This window comes from Dysidea avara, chromosome 2 (genome assembly GCF_963678975.1).
Source record: "Dysidea avara chromosome 2, odDysAvar1.4, whole genome shotgun sequence".
Lineage (NCBI taxonomy): Eukaryota > Metazoa > Porifera > Demospongiae > Dictyoceratida > Dysideidae > Dysidea > Dysidea avara.
In genome coordinates, this window is record NC_089273.1 from 35894303 (window position 1) to 35917620 (window position 23318).

General features: G+C 37.4%; 1 long non-coding RNA gene across 1 annotated transcript in view; it reads right to left on the reverse strand.

Annotated features, from left to right (window-relative positions):
• LOC136247211 (uncharacterized) overlaps positions 1 to 21316 on the reverse strand; it is a 34795-nt gene extending 13479 nt beyond the window's left edge. The window contains exons 1-3 of the long non-coding RNA XR_010697197.1: positions 21195 to 21316; positions 16634 to 16758; positions 5614 to 5809 (exon numbers count right to left, since the gene is read on the reverse strand). This is a non-coding gene — a long non-coding RNA (uncharacterized lncRNA). The remainder of the gene's footprint in view (positions 1 to 5613; positions 5810 to 16633; positions 16759 to 21194) is intronic.
• Positions 21317 to 23318: the final 2002 nt, after the last annotated feature.

Sequence of the window (23318 nt, forward strand, 5' to 3'; positions counted from 1 at the left end):
AACGATTCTTCTTAAATCAATTCTCCTTTCTTCCGGATCACAGAACAATATCATTGGCAAAAACTATACCTTGGTGGATTCACTAATTTATGGCGAATACAATGAACAAAGAATCAACTCCATATGCCATTGTATCAGTACGTTATGATGGTTTATGAAAGTGCCTGTAGATTATTTTCTCGATGTCTTATCAAACGGTATGGTTGTACCGTTCAAGTAAGGATCGTGGTAAAATTTTTGTGTGCCGCCCAAAATTCCGCCTTTAAAAAGCATCCTAGAGATATCTTTATAAGACGAAAATCACCTTTACGGAATAGTACTAATCCACATAATACATAAAACAGCATTAAATACAGCAAAACACTTACAGGTGGCCAGATATAGAATTTTAAAAAATTGCCAAAACTTGGATTTTAGATTGACTGTCTGACTGCCTGACTGACCACAGTCCCACAGTCGCAAGCCTAGAGGCCAAAAGAAGCAGTGCACTGATTCCATTTTACACCACAATAACAAACTCACCATTGGGATGTGCCTTTTGGGGATCCGATGAGTGTGTGCCCTCTGTGCCTTGTCTTTTCTTTTATCTTCAATCAGGCTGCTTGTCTTCTTATTAATCCAACGAAGCCATATCAAGGTGTTAATTTTCTGTATCAACACTTTCTCTAAGCAGCATAATAGACACCACAAGATTATTTAAGGTGCTTAGACTATGCGCTACTGTACAGAGGTACCGGTACTAGATAGCTTTCACGATAGGTAGCAAGATCATGCCATTATTTATTATACGCATTATTGATCTACGTATCAATTGAAACCATGATGACACACCCCTTTTATGCTAGCTGTATTTCAGTGACCACACACCTTCAAGTTGGAAGGCTGACTTGAGATACTCTAATAATCAATCGAAACCACAATGACCATGCCCCTTTTGGGCAAGCTCACCTCTTTGCAGGCTGACTCAAGATACTCTAATACAGCAGTCACCCTAATAGAACAGTCACATGTTTATAGCTAGCTGTATGCCTTAACAAAAAACTAAACAAACTAGTATATTAAAAATTATAAATTTAAAAATGTAGTAGGGATCCAAGCAATAAAAAGTAGTGAAACAAGATATGAATGATGGCAGCTATTACAGCATAGCTCAGTGGGAAATCCCTACTTTGGCACTGAACACAAAATAATTGCTACACCATGCCAAAGTAGGGATTTCCCACTGAGCTATGCTGTAATAACTACCATCATTCATCTCTTGTTTTGCTACTTTCTATTGCTTGGATCCCTATTTCATTTTTAAATTTATAATTTTTAATATACTATAATGTACATATTGATTTACTTGCTCGTCCAGGTGTCTACTGCTGTATTACTCTATATTATGAAGTTGAAACTAAGCCAATCCATTCCTCTGTCCCTGCAGACAACAAAGAACCAATAAAATAAATTTTGATGAATGTGCGTATATCAATGGTTTTTTAAAATTAAATCACAATTACTAAACGAATTATGAAACTTAATAACCATAAAATGCTGTATATAGAAGACAAAAACAACAAACAGTTACAAGTATTAATTCTATGCCTATGTACTGTAGCTGTAGTAGGGATGGTATTCACTGCTTGGGTGCCTGAAGTAGTTCAACATTAACATGTTCCAAGTGTTGTGAAAAAGATCATGCACAGAAAAAAAATCACGAAGGCACATCTCTAAGTAATGGCTGGGTGGGTTCAGTTAAAATTCGGTGCTGTACTCCAAGGAAGTTTACACAGCAAAAATGTTTTAATACACATAAGTCAATTGGTATTGCAAACAATGTGTTGTTCTACTGGATTAGCTGTTTCACAGGCCTAGCTGACTGACCCACAATTGAAAACTTTACATAAATTTTTAAATGAAGTTAAAATAAAATCAAGACACACGGTAGTGTGTCGTGCAGCCCAAGAAGCCGGCGCGTAACACCCGTGAGTATATTGACAGGAAGAAAGAAAACGCAATTTTCGCACCTCCGTAGCTCTGTGCTTCCTTGATGAAACAAGACGATTTTTGTTGTGGACATTCCCTCCAACTGCAGCACTCCACATTCCAAATTTGAGCGAAATTGCTTCGCGCGTTCCCGAGATATGCGACTTCAAAAATTGGCTCAGTTTCTTCGTTTTTTTTTTTCTTCTTCTTCTTATTTTTCTTTTTCTTGTCGCACACTTACAAAAACTGCTATAAAACGTGAACGTGTTATCCGATTGCCTTGAAATTTGGCACACAGAAGGGGGATATAAAGGCGCATCTCGGTACCAACTTTGGCTGGAATACGATAAACAGGCAAAGAGTTATGAGCGATTATTAACGAAAAATAACACCAATATGTTGTCACGCCTACAGGGTAAACCGCGTATGGGAAGAAGCTGAAAATCGGTGGGTGAATAGGTTAACTATTGAACCTCAAACCTTTTGTGGTTTGAAAGAAATCGAGCTAAAAACCAGGAAGATACAACGAAAAAACCAACAGTGTGTAACAATTACGCAATTGAGATCAGCTAATAAAAAAACCACTGCTTGCCACGCCTACCAGATAAACCGCTTAGGGTAATGCTTTGAAAATCGTTGTACAGATGGAGTAATCATCTTAGAAAGGCTCATCAATGGTGTAGAAGAATCAGACTTAAAGCCACGGAGTTATAACACGAAATCCAACTTGGTGCGGCAAGTGCGAGATCGAGATACTCTAATAGAGCAGTCATCCTAATAGAGCAGTCACCCTGAAGAGAATTCAAGAGATCAGCTAGAAATAAGAAACCTGTATAGAGATCAGCTACACACAAGTCACCCTGTAGAGAAATCAGCTAGAAGAAGTTACCTTGTAGGGAGTTCATGCAACTATGGAAAGAGATAATTCAGCTAGAAAAAATCACCTTGTAGAGTTCAGCTACAAAGAAACCACCATGTAGAGAGTTCAGCTACAAACAAATCGCCCTGTGGAGAGATCAATAGAAGAAGTTACCTTGCAAAGAGTTCAGCTACAAAGAAACCATCATGTAGAGAGTTCAGCTACAAACAAATCTCCCTGTAGAGAGATCAGCTAGAAGAAGTTACCTTGTAGAGAGTTCGGTTTCAAACAAATTACACTGTAGAAAGATCAGCTAGAAGAGGTCACCTAGTAGAGAGTTCAGTTACAAAAAAACCACCATGTAGAGAGCTCAGCTACAAACTAGTGACCTTGTAGAGACATCAGCTAGAAGAAGGTACCTTGTAGAGAGTTCAGCTACAAACTAGTGACCTTGTAGAGACATCAGCTAGAAGAAGGTACCTTGTAGAGAGTTCAGCTACAAACTAGTGACCTTGTAGAGACATCAGCTAGAAGAAGGTACCTTGTAGAGAGCTCAGCTACAAACTAGTGACCTTGTAGAGACATCAGCTAGAAGAAGGTACCTTGTAGAGAGTTCAGCTACAAAGAAACCATTCTTTAAAGAGCTCAGCTGCAAACAAATCACCTGTAAAGAATTCAGCTACAAATAAATCACCCTGTAGAAAGATGAGCTAGAAAAAGTTACCTTGTAGAGAGTTCAGTTACAAAGAAACCACCATGTAGAGAATTCAGCTACAAACTAGTGACCCTGTAAAGACATCAGCTAGAAGAAGTTACCTTGAGAGAGTTCAGCTACAAAGAAACCATTATTTAAAGAGTTCAGCTGCAAACAAATCACCTATACAGAATTCAGCTACAAACAAATCACCATGTAGAGAGATCAGCTAGAAGAAGTTAACTTGTAGAGAGTTCAGCTACAAAGAAACCATCATTTAGAGAGTTCAGCTTCAAACAAATCACCTGTAGAGAGTTCAGCTACAAACAAATCTCCCTGTAGAGAGATCAGCTAGAAGAAGTTACCTTGTAGATCGTTCAGCTACAAACAAATCACCCTGTAGAGAGATCAGCTAGAAGAAGTTACCTTGTAGAGAGTTCAGCTACAAAGAAACCACCATGTAGAGAGTTCAGCTGCAAAGAAATCACCCTGTATAAAATTCTGCCACGAACAAATTGCCCTGTAGAAAGATCAGTTAGAAGAAGTTACCTTGTAGAGAGTTCAGCTACAAAGAAACCATTCTGTAAAGAGCTCAGCTGCAAACAAATCACCTGTACAGAATTCAGCTACAAACAAATCACCCTGTAGAGAGATCAGCTAGAAGAAATTACTTTGTAGAGAGTTCAGCTACAAAGAAACCACCATGTAAAGAGTTCAGCTGCAAACAAATCACCCTGTAGAAAATACAGCCACAAACAAATTGCCCTGTAGAAAGATCAGTTAGAAGAAGTTACCTTGTAGAGAGTTCAGCTACAAAGAAACCATTTTGTAAAGAGCTCAGCTGCAAACAAATCACCTGTACAGAATTCAGCTACAAACAAATCACCCTGTAGAGAGATCAGCTAGAAGAAATTACCTTGTAGATAGTTCAGCTACAAACAAATCACGCTGTAGAAAGATCAGTTAGAAGAAGTTACTTTGTAGAGAGTTCAGCTACAAAGAAACCATTTTGTAAAGAGCTCAGCTGCAAACACATCGCCTGTACAGAATTCAGCTACGAACAAATCACCCTGTAGAGAGAGCAGCTAGAAGAAGTTACCTTGTAGATAGTTCAGCTACAAACAAATCTCCCTGTAGAGAGATCAGCTAGAAGAAATTGCCTTGTAGAGAGTTCAGTTACAAAGAAACCATCATGTGGAGAGTTCCGCTGCAAAGAAATCACCACTGCCCAAATTTCAAGGCAATAGCTCTTTCCAATCTGAAGTTATCAATTGTCAAAGTTGGCAAATTGGATGTGTGTGGAAGGCCCCTTTTTGCAAATCCGGTCACATATGTATTATATATATAATTTGTACATTTACTGATAAAATATTTAAAGTATATCTACTTCATCTTTACTTCTTCCTGTAGTAAAGAAAAAAAACATAGGTTTAAAAAGTCCCAAAGCTGGCCATAGGCCGGCTTTGGGGTATACAAATACAAAAAGAAATGAAATCTAATCCAAAACAGCCAAGCTGTAAAAAAAGTGTGCGGCCCTCAGAAAGGCTATGGTGAAAAAAGATGTGAAATCCAAGGTGGCAGCCAAGAAATGGCTGTGATGGTAGGTTAATGGTAAAAATTTTAATAACGACAATTCAGGTGAATTTTTGTGCCGCTTCACAAAATTTACCTGAATTGTCATTATTAAAATTTTTACCATTAACCTACCATCACAGCCATTTCTTGGCCGCCACCTTGGATTTCACATCTTTTTTCACCATAGCCTTTCTGAGGGCCGCACACTTTTTTTACAGCTTGGCTGTTTTGGATTAGATTATATATATCACCAGAAACCCTGAGCACAATACTCATGTTTTTTCCAATTCATTTATATGGTCTGCCCGCAAACATCTTCTCAAACACTACCTCAGAAACACAATATGGGGGCTTGCATAATTATCTGGATATCAAGAAATGATTTGGAGAACTTTTAATTGTCGTTTTTCCATACTAGAACAAACCGCATATAGTGAGCAGTTGGCATGATAGTCATGTGATGAATTATATTAACACATTGCAATATACACTGTATTGTACTATAGACTCTATTTACCTTTGGAGATCCTAAAATCCTGGTTGCTCCTTAAGATGAGTTGGCAGAGTCACCACTGGAATTGAGAAAATCTGAGTTCAATTAACAAGGATCCATAGCATTGCTTTCCAGTACATATTAATGGCTACTATACACAGTGTAATCTATCCAACTGTGGCTAGGGTTGGCATCCAATGGTGACATTAGTCGTGACCTACTGGGAAGAACACAACATATATGTGAATTATAAGCAACTGGTTACAAATAGCTATTAGCTCTGGTACAATAACTTTTCATGCAGACATTTGAGCGTATTTTATCACAGTAACTATAATAGAAGTTTAACTACAAGTCATGCATGCATTATCAAGACACACGATAATGTGTCGTGTGGCCAAGTATAGCCAGTGCGGATGCATGACAACAAGCATGTATTTTACAGGAACCAAGAAAATGCTGTTTTCACGCATCTGTAGCTTGATAATGACTGGACAGAAACTAACCATTTTTGCTGTGGAAGCTCCCTCATGGTGGGGCACCTCCCATTTCAAATTTGAGCTGAATCCACTAGGCCATCACTGAGATATGTGCCTTCAAAGTTCGTCTCAGTTTCTTTGCATTTTTTTATCTTCTTCTTATTCTTCTTTTCACACCACTTAGAAAAATAGCTATAACTCATGCATGCTTTAGTCGATTTTCTTCAAATTTGGACGGCTGTAAGAATGTAATTTAGCATGTTTACAATCCAAATTTTGTACACTTTGGAAAAGGAACAAGGGAGTTACATGTGATTTTCAAAAAAATCGATAGCAATTTATATAACGGCCACAGGGTAAACCGTTTGAAGGAATGACTTGAAAATTAGTCGGTACATGGAGTAACCATCGTAGTGCAAACCTTTTGTGGTTTGAAAGAAATTGCACTAACAGTCATGTAGTTATAAACAAAAATGCCAACCATATGTAAAATGCACACAATCAAATTTTGTTAATTAAAAAAAGTAACACTTGCCACAAGGCAAACTAGATAACTAGATTAAAATTGACTGAACTACACTATGAAAGTGAATTATAGGTGTAACAAGTGTGCGATCGAGATACTCTAATAGTGCAGTCACCCTAATAGAACATTCAGCTGTGCAATAAGTCACTCTATTAGAACGTTCAGCTACAATTAAGTCACCATGTAGAGAGTTCAGCTAACAACATAGGGAGTTTAACTAAAATCAAGTTACCCTTCAACTACTATCAAAAACAAATAGAGTTCAGTTACAAACAAGTCACCCTGTAGAGAGTTCAACTACAAACAAGTCACCTTGAAGACAGTTCATCAGCAAACAAATCACTCTGTAGAGAGTTTAGCTACATTTCAAGTCACCCCGTAAAGAGCTCAGTAGAGATCAGCTAGAAACAATTTACCAAGTAGAGATCAGCTAAAAACATACCACCCTGTAGAGAGATCAGCTAAAAACAAGTCACCCTGTAGAGAGTTCAGCTGGACACAAGCCACCCATGTAGAGATCAGCTAGAAACAAGTCACCCTATACAGAATTTAGCTACATTTCGTAGAGTGTTTCAGCTAGAAATAAGCAACCCCGTGGAGAGTTCAGCTACAAACAAACTCTTTCAGTAGAAAGATCAGCTAGAAGTAAGTGATCCTGCAAAGAGTTTAAATCCAATTGAAGTCACCCTGTAGAGAGATTAAGCAACCTTGTAAAGAGATACGCTACATTTCAAATCATCCTGTAGAGAGATCGACTCAAAACAAATCATGCTGTAGAGGGATCTGGTAGGAACAAGTCTCCCTGTAAAGAAATCAGCTAGAAACAATTCACCCTGTAGAGAACAGCTAGAAACAAATCACCCTGTAGAGAGATCAGCCAGAAACAAGACACCTTGTAGAGAGTTCAGCTGGAAACTGTAAAGAAATTGGCTAGAAACAATTCACCCTGTACGGACCAGCTAGAAACAAATCACCCTGTAGGAGAAATTAACTAGAAACAATTCACCCTGTAGAGATCAGCTAGAAATAAATCATTCTGTAGAGAGATCAGCTAGAACTAAGTTACCCTGTAGATAGTTCAGCTGAAAACAATTCACCCATAAAGAGATCAGCTAAAAACAAACCACCTAGAGAGAATTCAGCTACATTTCGTAGAGTGATTCAGCTAGAAATAAGCAACCTTGTAGACAGTTCAACTTAAACAAACCCTTTCAGTTGAGAAATCAGCTAGAAGCAAGTTATCCTGCAAAGGGTTTAACTACATTTGAAGTCAGAACAGCTAGAAACAAGTATAGCCTTGTAAAGAGATAAGCTACACTTCAAATCATCCTGTAGAGAGATCAGCTCGAAACAACTCACTCTGTAGAGAGATCTGGTAGAAACAAGTCACCCTGTAGAGAGTTCAGCTAGTAAGAAGTCACCTTGTAGAGAAATCAACTAGAAAAAATCACTCGTAGAAAGATCAGCTAGAAACAAGTCACCCTGTAGGAAGATTAGCTACATTTCAATCACCCTGGTGAAAGATCAGCTTGAAAAAAATCACCCTGCAGAAGGATCAGTTAGAGAAACAAGTCATCCTGTAGAAAGATCAGCTTGAAACAAATCACTCTATTGAAGGATTAGTCAGAAACAAGTCACCCTGTAGAGAGATCAGATAGAATGAAGTGCGGACCGTGTAGCACTACCAGAGAACAGTGCCATGAAACACCTATGAATTGTCCATGAACAGTAAAATAATCCCCATGAAATACTCATGATTTCATGGTAATTTTATAGCACTGACAAATTATTTCATGGCACAAGAAAATTTCATAGTTGCAGTGGCCATGAATTGTCAAATTTTCATAGGCATTGTCCATGAATTTTTATAGGCAGTGTCCTTGAAAACTACATGAAAGTTCATGGTATACCATCACATTTCACAGGCTCTTCTGTGGGAGTTCAGCTAGAAATAAGTCAGATCAGCTAGAAACAGATCACACTGTAGAGAGATCAGCTAGAAAAATCATTCTCTAGAGAGATAAGCTGGAAACAAGGCACCTTGTAGAGTGAGGCTGTAGAGAGATAAGCATGATTAAGTCACCCTGTAAGAGTCCAACCACTTTTCAAGTCACCCTATGACGAATCCAGCTATGAACAAATCTCTCAACAGAAATATCAGCTGGAAACAAATCACCTTGCACACTATTCAGTTAGAAGAAACATATCCCGCTGTAGAGAGATCAGTTAGGCAAGTTACCCTGTTACCTACAAAGAGTTTAACTATTTTTCAAGTCACCTGTGGAGAGTTCAGTAGAAGCAAGCAGCCCTGTAGAGAGATCAGCCAGAAACAAATCACCTTGTAGAGAAATCGGCTGGATCAAGTCACACAGTACGGTGTTCAACTACATTTCAAGTCACCTTGTAGAGAGTGTAACTAGAAACAAGTCACCCTGTAGAGAGATCAGCTAGAAACAAGTCACCCTGTAGAGGGTTCAGCTGGAAACAAGTCACCCTGTAGAAAGATCAGCTAGAAACAATTCACCCTGTAGAGATCAGCTAGAAACAAATCACCCTGTAGAGAGATCAGCCAGAAACAAGTCACCCTGTATAGAGATCAGCTGGAAACAGGAGAGACTTCAGCTATATTTTGTAGAGTGTTTCAACTAGAAATAAGCCACCATGTGGTGAGTTCAGCTACATACCATTCACCATGTAGTCAAAGAGTACAGTTACATTATGAGGCACCCTGTAGAACTACATACACATTTACCCATAGCTGCAAATAGTTTAACCTGTGTGACATATTTTTATGATCAATCAATGCAATTAAAAATTTATGCCTAAATGTACAAGTAGCTACACAAATCATTAAAATCTTCTTCATAATAATCTTCTCCCTAGATCTGTGGTAAAGAAAAAGACAAGTTAAAAGTAATACCTAAAGCTGGCCATAGGCTGGCTTTAGGTTTGAAATTACAAAAAGAAGTGATACACCTGTACACTGTGGATATTTAGATTCAGAGTCATGCTTTTAAAGCAAACTACAAGCATGCTACAGGCTGCACACAAATGACATATGTGGTGGTGCTGGTATGTGCGTGTAATGTGTTGCAACAAACTGCATGAACATATCACAGTTCACACACATTGCAACCATGTGACATGCATTTATTTTTTTGAAGTTATGTTATTTTGAGCATTACCGTAGTAAATCAACAGAAGACATACGCAATAAATAGGGTTTTAATTATACTAGTTTGTTTACTGTTTGCTATAGCGTATATAGTATACACAATGCTGGTGCTATACATGCACATCATACAGTACAGTAGTACTGTATGTACCGTATATACTGTATAAGGATTGTGAAGAACTGGGCTTTCCAGCCAAACATTATCACCCTAAAAAACTAGCCTCATTTTCCTTTATGACGCCAAGCTGTGGTTAGGTATACGGAAACCCAAAAATGTCTTCATACCAACACTAAACCCTTCCAAAAAGTTTCTATGGAATTTAAAAAATTTCTATTTAACAGAATAATAATACTATGCTGACTGACTAACTAACTAACTAACTGATACCTCCAGCAAAGCATAACTCAACAATGGATAAAGCTACAGAGTTGATTTCTCTGTTCTACATTCCTTTATTCCGAGATATGCCTTTTCACTGACCTGCAGTATGTACAATACACACATCATGGATTTGCTCTTGTCCTCCTTTGAGTCCAGTTCTTCTTGCTGATTACGCAAGGTGTCAATTTGCAATAGTGCAATGCGGCTTCCCTGTAACTGTGTTAGCTTTTATGCTTATCACCAGTATTTTTAAGGTGACTGGATTGATAGCAGTGATGCTTCTCACACGGTTCATCATTTGTAACACTGTGTAACAGGCACAGCATAGCTAAAAACAACGCACAATGACCACCTCCCTTTCTGTATTGTTTTTGCTTCTCCTTTGGAACTTTGTTTTTGTGAAACCAAATAAAACATACTATTATTACATGAACAGTAACATGTACATCTTTTGATGTGGTATGCAGTGGTTCAGTAGTCATAATCATGTTATTAAAAAAGTAAATAAACAAATGGAAGGAAACATTACGAATTTTAAGTTGGATTAGGAATAAAAAAAAGTAGTGGAACAAGGGATAGCTAAAGAGTGGTGAAGCAAGGAAGATTGCCTATGCCTGCAGATATACTAGTGCACATTAAATCCCTAAATGTCAGTCTATACTTTTTAACTATTGCCTTGTTTCACTACTTTTTTCCTTGATCCCTAATCCAACTTAATCTTTCATCCTTGTTAGAACGCATGGCTGTGGTATTTGAGTGACTGTTTTATTAGATTGTACTGCTATTGTTGGTAATAGAGAGTAAAACTGCAACTAATAGTAATTTTGTAAATGCAGCTAGACAACTAAAGAGTGTAGTCATTATGCTCTGGTAATTAAAAAGGTGCAATCATCAGTCATGCTCTGCTTACAGTAGTGATCCACTCATTGAATACATAGGTGCAGCTACATTTCTCTTACAGTAGCATTAAATAATATCATGGTATCTAAATATGCTCCTCCAAGGCAAGTCGCAATTAGGAAAATAAAGACTTGTTTTAGTTTCCTTGAAAGAAGATGATTGTAAACTGAACACAGAACTGAACAAAGGCACATGCCACACGTGAGTTTGCATAAAACAGTGGCCATGCAGTCCTTATTTAGCCTACAGCGAAATCGAGTGTTGACATTTTTTGAATCAATATTCATTTTTCTGTGATGGCTTTCTTGTTTTTAATGTTATATTGAAACGAAATGATGATTTTTGTAATGAATTATATCTCTATATAGTAATGGTTTTTAATGATAGACACCCTGCATTTGGGGGGATGGGACCTTAATACACAGGACTACGATAGTTCTAAGTTAAAAGACCACACACATCCAAGATCCACAACTCTTTGTGTGAAACCTTCCAAAAGTTATTCACACAGATCTTACAAAACTACCATGAGTCCAACTTGTATACAAAGACAAATACCAAAACCTATTTACTTCCCTACATATTAATATTAATTGTGCAATTTAGTTTATACAGTTATTAGTCAGAGCAAATTATTACATTCATAAAGAAAACAAAACATCAGTCAGAATGCTTAACTTGTGGTTGATAGTCTGCAATACACATGTTGCATGTATTTACCATTTCGAAGTTTAGGAAATGTTAATTGGTTTGTAAAAGTGCAGCCACTATTCCTGAGAAGGATTTGTGAGAAACAAAGAAGATCAGTACAATCTATATGTAATGACGTCATACTGATGTTATTGAACTGTAATCTTAATCTGCCCTATTTATAATGTCCAAATTTTATAACATCACCATTACAACATAGTTTTTATAAGGGTTACAATTTTCATGACAATATCTCAACTTTTCCTGACTGCCTGATGTGTTCAAACGTAGCGGAAAACTGGTTACAGCTACAGCCCTAATTTTTTCACAGAAACGTTTCTCATTGAATGAAGAAAAACCCTTTGGTATAAACATATAGTGCTTTTACTATTGCCTTACCTTTTATCCTTCTTTACCATGACCGTCAGTCAAGGTTCTACCACTGATAGTGTTAATAGACTACAATAAGGCTCCCATTTACGGTGTATCAAACTAACTATTCGAATACACATGGTTGCACCAAACTATTTGAATGCACATGGCTTAGTGGTTTACGAAGTTGCTAGTTGATATCCATCAGTGAGAGCAACTTGCGGTGAACTAGCCATGTGTGAGTCAATATAGTAACAGCGTTAAAACTGCGTCAGGTCATTCAGGACCTGCTTTACACATTATCTGGGTCTGCCCTGGATTGGATCACATGCTAAATTAACTAGTGTAATGATGTGGACGTGTAGTAACACGTCATCTGCTTCTTTCATGAGTCACGCCCACTTATATAAATACCTGTCTGTAGGCATATGGTAGCCACGCTCATTTGTCAATCTGTAGGTATGCACTAATCCATGTCTATCTGCAGGCTTTTGTAGAGCCATGCCCACTAACCAGCTGTTATTGTATGAGTCATAATCTAGTATACTGTGATTAACTCTATATAGACTAAGTATTGTGACTGGTTTTGTGAAAAGGAGGCTATTTAGTAGTCAAGAACTTGCAAAAAAGTTCACAAACAAGTATAAGAAAAAAATTTGGAATTTTAAATTAGAGTAGGGGCATTGTATAGTGCTGCAATAAAAAGTAAGTGTAGCACAGTAGGGACATTCACTTCTTATTACAGTATTTCACAGTATTTGAACGTTACGTACTACTCCGATCCAGCTTGTTTCAGTACTTTTCATTGCAGCACTATACACTGTCCCTATAGTATGTTCACATTGAGCTGAATCCTGAAAAAAACGGCTAAAAATTAAAAGTGGATTTTTTCTCAACAGAGTTAACATTTCAGCCAACTAGATGATTATTGGTAACAGCTAAGGTGTCAACAACAGACACGTACAATTTGGCTCCATTACAAGTTCGGGAAAGGGCTGTATTGGACACTGTACTTATATGGCTTCCCCATAGGAAATGTATTGTCAAAATTTTGATTGACTGTAAATATTATGTCTAACATTTGAACAACAAGATTTTGAAATATTTTTAGCGGGTCAAGCAGTACTACAAATGAGCCAAATTTCAAGATCGTGTGTAATTGCATCCATGAGTTATTAAATGTTTTTGAGGGCTCAGCTCAACGTGAACATACTATAATCTAATTTTAAATCCCTAATTTACTTGTATAAATAGGAATATGATAATGTAGTGTCAAGCAACAATATTGTACTTTCTGTGAAGTATTAGAACTGCTCAGTTCCATGTTAATAAAATTAATAATGACACTGAAGTCCTATCATTACTGACATAATGTACGTAGCATCGTTGAATCCATATCTTATTATATTACTTTTTGGAAAGGCTGCGCACCTTTTTGCATTTCATGTATGTAGATAAAAGGTTACATCTTAGTTCTTCTAACAGTGATAGTGTCTATGCTGGTAAATTATAGATCTTGTCAAGTTTCTCCTACTTGGCTTAGGAAAACTTTCCAAAAATTTTGATGTAATTCAGTTAGTCACATGATGCATTGTAACATGTACACAAATCTAGTATTTATAATAGGCTCTCAATCAATTGATTGTGGTTTTCAGTTAATGTTTACTCTATTTGCAATTGCATAATACACATGGTGAACACGTTTCCTAAAGAATATAATGTTGACTGATATGTACAGTACTAATAATAACTGCTATCCTACTGTAGGTACGTATTGTAGTTTTTATCAAAGCCATTGTGTTCTTAAATTTATGGTGGAAGCAGTACCTGTGAGTAAGTTCTGGCACTTCTACATATACAGTATTATGAATTGTGTAGAAGCTGTCTATTAGAAAGCTAGTTACTACTTCATAAATAATGCATGAATACTTTTTCCTCCTTGAAAATAAGGAAAACTGCAATTTGTAAACATTTGTGGCTATCTTACCAAAAGCTTGCATTATCTACACAATTTTCAATGTATTTTTATTATCGCAGCATTGTCTACAGTGTCCAAAGAATGGGTTACCAAAGTTTCAGCTGATTATGGTTAGTAGTGTTTGAATTATAATGCTAGCCAGAAAGAACAGCAAAGAAATTAATTTGTACAGAGACTACATTAAAAGTAACTTAAATTTGTAGCCACATGTTTCATATGCATTGATCTTTAGACTTGAGATTTCACTTAAACGTTTCACCGTTAATTGGCAAATCCACCATTGTATAGCTTTTAGCTCTGTATTCACTTGTGTATACAAGTATGGAAGCATTTAAGTGAAGAAGTTGCATATATCTACCACATTGAAAAACACACGTGACATGCATACCATTTGGGCTACAGAAACAAACCACAGCTATTCAAACTCTCCATGAGCAGGTGAATAAAATGATGTAAGTTTAATTGTCTATCACTATAATTCCAAAAGTACTTACCAGATAAGTCTGAAACTTCATTGGTTTTTCCCTCTAGGCAACAAAAATGTCATAAAATGTACGTAGTTCAAGAAAAATGCAAACAAGTCAGGTTTTTGCTCAGTGGGTCACATTTTGTGGTATACATTTTCAGCAGACTTAGATGTAAAATATAATTATGGGTGGAAATAAGGTTCTTAATGATATTTTGAAGCTAGACTGTATATTGCTAAGAGGATTGAGTGTCCAGTGGTTCGTGTATGCTACATGTATGTGCTTCTGAAATTCAACTCCCCAGTCAATGCCATCACCTGCTATAAATATTACTTAACCTGTAGACCCGCACATTCAGGAAACTGAATTTGAAAAACGACTTAAAATGTACAAAACTTTTGCAGAGTTACATAATCTGGTTAACCCTTAATCCAGAAAACTGGATTTGATTTAAAAAAAAAACAAATTGAAAACAAACAATACTTTTGCCAATCTACAGAGGCGGTTACAAACAAGCATATCTTATGATTCGTTTTAAAAGAACAAAAGATGGAGGTAGTGAAAGAGCCTTGTAGTTAGAATTGATGCACTCATAAAGCTACCTAATCAATATGGATGGAATCTTGGTTATGTTAACAGCCTTTCATTCATCTCTCACTTACTTTGTGGCTGTTAGATGTGTCATTATTGTGACATCATTGTTTAATTACATTCTATACAGATATTATTAATTGGCAAAGAGTAAGCTATCTGTCAGTATATAAACTTTCAACATACAAACAAGAAACTCAACCACTACGATGCGCTGAATCATTTTCAGTCCTTCCACGTTTGTATCGACACTGTGCTTGTCTGACAGTGATGTTTATCATGTGATACCTATATATCAACTAAATCGCCATCATGTGAAGAGTAACATGACACCAAGCAAAAGTCGATACGACAAAGTATGGCTGAGTTATGGCCCTTTGTACATTGTAATGTGAAGAAGGAAGATGGAGAGATAGTTCTTGTACTCTTTCAAAGTGAAGCGAGTATCTCTGGGTTGGATGAACGTGACGAAGTATGGGACCATTTAAACCAAAATTTAATGGTGAGTAAGATGGTGTTTGTCAGTTTTGGATATAGCTTTAACAGTTTTTGTGTTATAGAGTTTAGTTTTACAAGGCATGCATGTGATCCAGTTTACTGGATTATGCGTTTTTAGTGCTTGCATTTTATAAAACAGCTGCGGGTTTAAGGGTTAACAAAGAATGTACCCAATACACATTTCACCCTTGCATTATCACTGTCATCATCAGCCATATGATGACATCTAATTATATATCATTTGAATTGCCAGCACACACATGCATCTGGTTAAAAGGCATGAGGCATGCAGCTAACTACCACAAGTAATATGATGTCCCAGCAAATCAAAGAATTCACACATTACAGTAGTTATTGGCACGGTACAATAAAACTACCATACATGCAGTCCAGAGGTGTTTAACTCTTAAACCTGCATAATCCAGAAAACTGAGAATTGAAAATGCACAATACTTTTGCCAATTTACATAAGTGGTTGCAAACAGGCATATCTCATGAAGCGTTTGTCTAATCGCTTAGAAAACAGATTTTATTAATTGGCAAAGAGGAAGCTATCTAACTGTGTATAAACGTTCAACATACAACAAGGAACTCACCCACTATGACTCACCCACTATGACGCGCTGAATTATTTTGCATCCTTTTACCTTCGTATCGTCATTGTTTCATCTGACATTGACTTAATTAGATGATATCTATAATTATATCAACTGAATCACCACCACATGATGAGCAAATGACACCAAGAGAAAGTCTATACGATGAAGTGTAGCCAAGCTATGGGTTTGTACGTCGTTATGTGAAGAAGGAAGACTGATTATTTTAAGGGTTAATCACTGCCTTCGACAAAAGAAGTATGCATTGCAAACAGCAAATTTAACCCCGAACAAAGGTTTGTAATCAAAATTCGTTGTCAGTACAATATGTTAACCCAAGCTGTGTATGAAGTCGATGCAAGTTATATATATACGTATACATCAATGTACCTGCAACTTTATCACTGGGATTAAAGCCGGTTATATGACAACATTTATAAAGGCCATAAACACTTGACTTCAGCTTTGCCTCAGATCCATCCCATATTGTACTCCTGCTGTGGTGATATACCATCCTATTATTAATATTGTAAAATATGAATGAAATTCAAATGAAATACAGACAAATAAAACTACTCAGAGTTGGTAAATGAACACTTGTAAAATTTTAATAGCCATTGAGACAAGTAACATACATATTATTATATGACAGATCACTGGGGTCCTACCCACTACTAGACATGTCAGGTTTAATAATGTTATTAACATTACAACTTTCCAAAAATTACTCAGTTATGAAGAATATACACTGAACTATTGGAGGGTTTACTGGTATTGGCATAGACTTGACTAGTACATTTATAGTGTCTTAGAAAATAATGCATTATGGGTTTGTGTTTAACTGAATTAAAAGCGAGCTACAGAGCACTTCGACTATTATAACATGGTTATCTGTAATAGGAATGTGATGACATACGTAGAAATTTTATGTCATGACATAATTTATGCTAGAAAAACCTAGCATGTTTCCCTTGGCTGAATTTCCACAAAACATCAATACTTTCAATAGTATAATACACATAGTTGTTGGTCCCAATGTAGGAAATTTTGGACATTAAAGTAGCCCAATTTGTGTGCTACTTCTATGTCACATCACGACATACTATATGTATGGGATTTTGTGTCATATGACTGTCCTGATTATCATGGCATCCCTAATCTGTAACGTTTTGTTATTACAAAAAAATCCTTAAAAATAAACAATACATACTATAAGAGAAGTAATTTACATTACCACTCAGAACTGCGCTAATTCTCATTAGAACAAGAAACTTCATAATTGTCATGCCAATATGAAAACAAAGCCAGTGCGTATTCTAAGAACATAACCATAATTCACCCAGGTATTATTCAATGCTTTATAGTGTAAATTTAGGCTAGTGCAATTGTGTCAGGTTTTCACAGATCTGGTCACATATGTAATATATAATATATAATATAATAATTTTATAAAATGTGAGCACTAAAATACTGAAAGGAATTCTAATAAAGGAAAGAAAAGTATAAGTGTGAGCTAAGTCTCTGGAGCACATTGTTTGAAAGTATAACAGGAATAGTTACTACCTAGAGGAGTTGATAAAGATGATTCACTGTGAAAGTCCAGTCATATCTATATCAAGGGCAGCAAACTGGACTGTCATGAAGGATGGTAGATGAGTACAATGATTTTACATATTGTAGTTTTAAGTAGTGCAACAGTGAATAAAGCTGCATTGACTGTATAGATTTAACCCTTAAACCTGCAGAAAACTTTTGGAAATGCGTGTTTACACAATATGGGCATACATGGCGACACTAGGTGGGGTAACTTAATTCTTACAGCCTACAAATACACATAGATTAAAAGTGTGTTTACTGGGCTACTTGGAGAAAGTTAAATGAACACTGTACGACAGTGGCTTACTTGTTATGAAGCGGTGAACAGTGACGAGTGACGTCTCCATGTTTCTAAATTCTTGCCACGTGTTTAATTTCAATTGTGGGTTTACTCACGTGAGTCATATATGGCCTAATGCAGACTTTCACAATGAGTTGAATGAAAGCTGTTGCAAAGCGATAGGATCAACTACTATCGAGTTATCAACCATTTTATAAAGGTATGTAAAGGGTTTGTATGTTTCCTTACCGAAACGTTATTTTCACGGCTAGTTTTGGCTTCACCATTTAGTGTTAGGGTAAAACCCTAGGTATCATTTTGATCCTTGATACATCACGAGTAGAATGACATAAATTGCATAGCCGTAGGATGGACGCTTCAAAATTTACAGTGCTTTGTGCAAGGCATGCGTATTTATTAAGTGTAAATCCAGTTTTCTGGATTATGCGGGTTTAAGGGTTAACTGGGGGCAATGCACTATAACCATCCAATTTGCATATGAATACTTGTTTTTGAGCCCTCATGAATGTGGGTTTTGCATACACTTAATTACATAACTCATTACCAACTATGGGTGTACAGCAACGGACATGGTTAAAGGCTTAAAAACACTCCAATATAGCACACGCCTTGGCGTAATCATCATCTGTGTGTCTTTTTCTAATTTTTGCTGGTATTATTATCATGTCTGGTGCCTTCAGTAGTGATGGCATATATAATTAGCCATGGATTTAATTTAAAAAAACAACTATTTACTAGTATGCTGACAACTGTGTTGCTTTTGCAATACATACTGCCTATGCTGTGCTATACTGTGATGTTATGCATTGTATGCATGCATGTGTGCATTCATGTGCCTGCATGTATTCATTATTGTAATGTTTTAAAGTAACATATTTTGAATTTTTATAGGACAAGATATTGAAGAAAATAACTGATGACTGAACTATTAATACATACAATGTGTGTAGATGTTTTAATTTTTATCACATAGTCATGTGATCTCAAGTGATGTGTTAGAAATTACACTTGTGGGCTGGGGGAGAGGTTGATGTGGGATCGGTGGCATAATGTCTGGTACTGCTGCCCAACCAGCTGATGGTGTAGCTATATCTTTTATATGTGTAACAGGGCATTAACAGCGTTATAAAATCCTCCCTTTTTTAAAAAGAAAAAAGGCGCAGGTTTCAGCTAACTACCTTACCAAATCTTTTATATCCAAAGAGTGCTGAATAACTGTACTTAGTTTGATTGAATTCTGGAAGGTTATCTGAATACTTCCCACCTTAATCCTTTGTAACAATTGCAGAAACCAATTCCATGCACAGACCCACCATCTATGGGATAATTATGTTGGAAATCAATCACTGTGCTAAGAAGCCATACAAGTGTCAGTAAAAGTGAAGAACGATTAGATTTTGCATATTCCAAGCCGGTGGTAAGTTGAATACTCAAACAGTATTTGTGTGTGTGTGTTTGTGTGCATGTGTGTGTGTGTGTGTGTGTGTGCATGTGTGTGCGTGCGTGCGTGCGTGCGTGCGTGAGAGAGAGAGAGAGAGAAAGTAAAAAAGCTAACTACTGTGTATGGGTGTTTAGTTAAATGGAGGGAATTCCCCTTGTTATGAGTGTTTAAATCCTTCAAAGCTTTATTATGTTGCTAACTGAAAAGTGTGGCTTTAAAAATTCAGGTAACTAGAATGGTCAACCTATGTAAATATCAAATCAGCTAAGGTAAGATATAATTTTTGATGTTTAGGCGGCCACAGTTCAGATTAGATGCTATTCGTAGCTTGAAATGTGTTTTTTTTTGCCGGTATGCAATGCAGTAGTATTATTTCAACCTATACAAATTGTATTGGAAATATAATATTATTTATTAATTAAATTGCCAGGCTTAAACAGCATAACTTTTCTAGTTTTCTAATGCTAAATGAGATAATATTAGGTGGCATACAATTTTGATGCTATTCAGCAGTAGCACTCTATTCACTGCTGTCAGTGTTGGGCAAGTTACTTTTTTAAAGTAACTAGTTACATATTACATGCAACTGAACTATTTAGTTATAGTTACATATCACATGACATGATTGCATTGTTGGACAATGTGCAAATCTTGGTTATAAGTATATAAGAAGCTGGTGAATAAGCTTCATTCAGTAGGCTTCGTTACTTCAATGTGGCTAGGCGTTACGTGTTACTTAGTGGATTACTAACGAGATTAATAACTTCATTACTAGTAGTTATAATATTACGTAATAACAAATTCGTTACAGTTACTTAGGTAATGCGTTACATTTGTAAGTAAAATAAGTTATATTACCTGTTTTTATAGCGTATTTCGTTATATTACTTAGTTACCACAAAAGTAATAATATTACGTAAAGCGTTACATAAGATTTAAGATTAGGTACTGGGCAGTCAGCTCAGCTGGTTTGCCCAGGGGGTGAGAACCCCAAATGGTACAATCAAATACATACGTACATACAATTTGATAATTAATTACAGTAGTGAAGGTTAAGTACGTAAGTAACACGTTACTCCCAACACTGACTGCTGCGCTATGTTTCCTTATATTTACGTTCCCATACGTCTTCAATACATTTTTTGTGTCTTGAATCATAGTATAATGACTATCGAAAGTTGGCAATGTACAGGGAGCTGAGACAATGTACAAGGAGCTGAGACAATGTACAAGGAGCTGAGACAATGTACAAGGAGCTGAGACAATGTACAAGGAGCTGAGAGTTTAATGATTTTGAGCAACAACATAAGTCACAGTAATAACTATATTCATGCTGATCATTTATTTATTTATTTATTATTGCTTTACAGCACAAGTACTGAAGATCTGTAGGACACCTGGTCCTACAGCCTGCTCAAAGACTTACTGAAGACTTTAGCTGCATATCATAAGGCGGGCGTCATATGGAAGGGAAAGAAAGGAGTTAGGCGTGAAACAAAAACGCCTGACTAAAACACTCGCATTACACATAGTGCTTTTACTCTCTTTAGTCTTTACTGTGGCATGACACGAACACGATACGAGTAGCTAGCTACCGACAATACTTGACTCACCCAGCGATGTCATTCCATCTAGTACTGCTATCTGCCTCCGCTTAGTATAGCTACGTTAAAATGGCATAAGTCCTATGATTGTTCATTTCCAAGATCGAGTTTGGACGTGGCCATCGTTTCCTCGAATCTTATTTATTTACTCTCAGGGGCTCGCGCTTCACCGTTTTGGCGCCGCCCGCAAAGCGCGTAGGATCCAAGGGGTTCAGTGCTTTTGGGTTTACAGTAGGACCCTAACACACTATTAGTATGGCAGGACGAAATGAATGAATAATAGTGTATAGCACAGAACAACAATTGATAAAGCTTACATTCATCTCTCAGAGAAGATATTTAGGATATTTAGCTCAAAGATTTTCGCTTAGGCTCCTAGGCTATGGGTAAACACCTCGAACAGGCTCTGCCTTCTGTGTACACCCTCCAGTGCCTAACTGGTAAAGTAGATAATAACAATATAACATGAGCCCTCTGGAAAAAGATCGATACACTCTAATAGAGCTGTCACGTATTTACTCTAATAGAGCATTCTCACCAAGTCAGCATGGTTTTACCACGAGGTCTGGTACTAGCCAACTTCTTCAAGCAATGTATCATTGGGCACACGACAAATGCCCTATGGATGTTGTGTACTTGGACTTCCAAAAACATTTGACTCAGTTCCACATAAATATTTACTGAATATGGACACGGTATTCAAGGTAACCTGCTATCTTGGATTCAATCTTTTTAACTGGAAGAAAATAGAGTTTTTTTAAATGGGAATTGTTCTACCTGGGCTGATGTGATTGGTGGTGTGCCTCAGGGATCTGTTTTGGGGCCGCTGCTTTTCAATATTATATGTGACTGGATCTACGAAAACCGTTCTTATCGCCCAAGACAGGAAGTTTGATTTTTTCACACAAACACAAAGCTTAATGAATGCACTATCAAGTTTCACTGCCACAGTCCACCAGAGTAAAGTGGTCTGCTTTTGCTGGCTGCTTTTCTAGAGCACAGTGGCGAGCCGTACGAGTGGTCTGGGGTCTTGATGGAGCCCTGGCCGACCAGGAGATGGCTGTGTGTGGCTGTACAGCTCTGTGGTGTTGGACAATGACCTGTGCTGTAAATTTCCTTTCATTTTAGCCAGTTCTGAGCCCTGAATGGCCTATAACTTGGCCTAATTCATCCTAACACGTCTCTTTTCAATTTTTGAACACCATCTTGCCCGCCTTCCAGGGCCCCGCCTTCCAGGGCCCCGCCTCCCACCCCTTCTGGAGCCCCCGCCTTCCAGGGCCCCCGCCTCCCACCCCTTCTGGAGCCCCCGCCTTCCAGGGCCCCCGCCTCCCACCCCTTCTGGAGCCCCCGCCTTCCAAGGCCCCCGCCTCCCACCCCTTCTGGAGCCCCCGCCTTCCAGGGCCCCCGCCTCCCACCCTTTCTGGAGCCCCCGCCTTCCAGGGCCCCCGCCTCCCACCCTTTCTGGAGCCCCCGCCTCCCACCCCTTCTGGAGCTCGCCTGATACAGACAACCCCGGTTTAAAAACTATCTAAAATGGCGGGAAACTTAGCTGTTGACTACTTCTTCAGTGGATGATTAGGAAGGTAAGAAATTGTTGTGAAACGTGTGAAAATTTGGTATGCGTAGCTACCACCATTGGCCAGCTACAACACACAGAATATTTAAAACCGACGTTTCTCGATACTTTTAAATGGGCGATAAGACCGGTTTTCCCAGAGACAGTCACATATGTAAATGACATACCTGATGTTGTTAAGAGTCCAATCCTACTTTTTGCTGTGGACACCAAGATTGTTAGGCGTATTAAATATTCCCATGAAGATTATACCCAGCTTCAGCTTGACTTGGATTGTTTCTCTAAATGGTCATTGAGGTGGAAATTAAAGTTTAATGTTAGTAAATGTGTAATGTCTTACACCTCGGAACTATTCAACAATACACTTATTACCTTTGTGGCATTGCCATCCAGCGCAATCTGTCAGAGACCTTGGAGTTGTGATTGATCAAGATATTAAATTTCATAAACACACCTTACTTGTGACTAACAAAGCAAATCGTGTACTTGGGTTGATGAAGTTTTGCTTACTTAATTGGACCCTAATATCTTAGTTCGTCTTTACAAATCTATGGTGC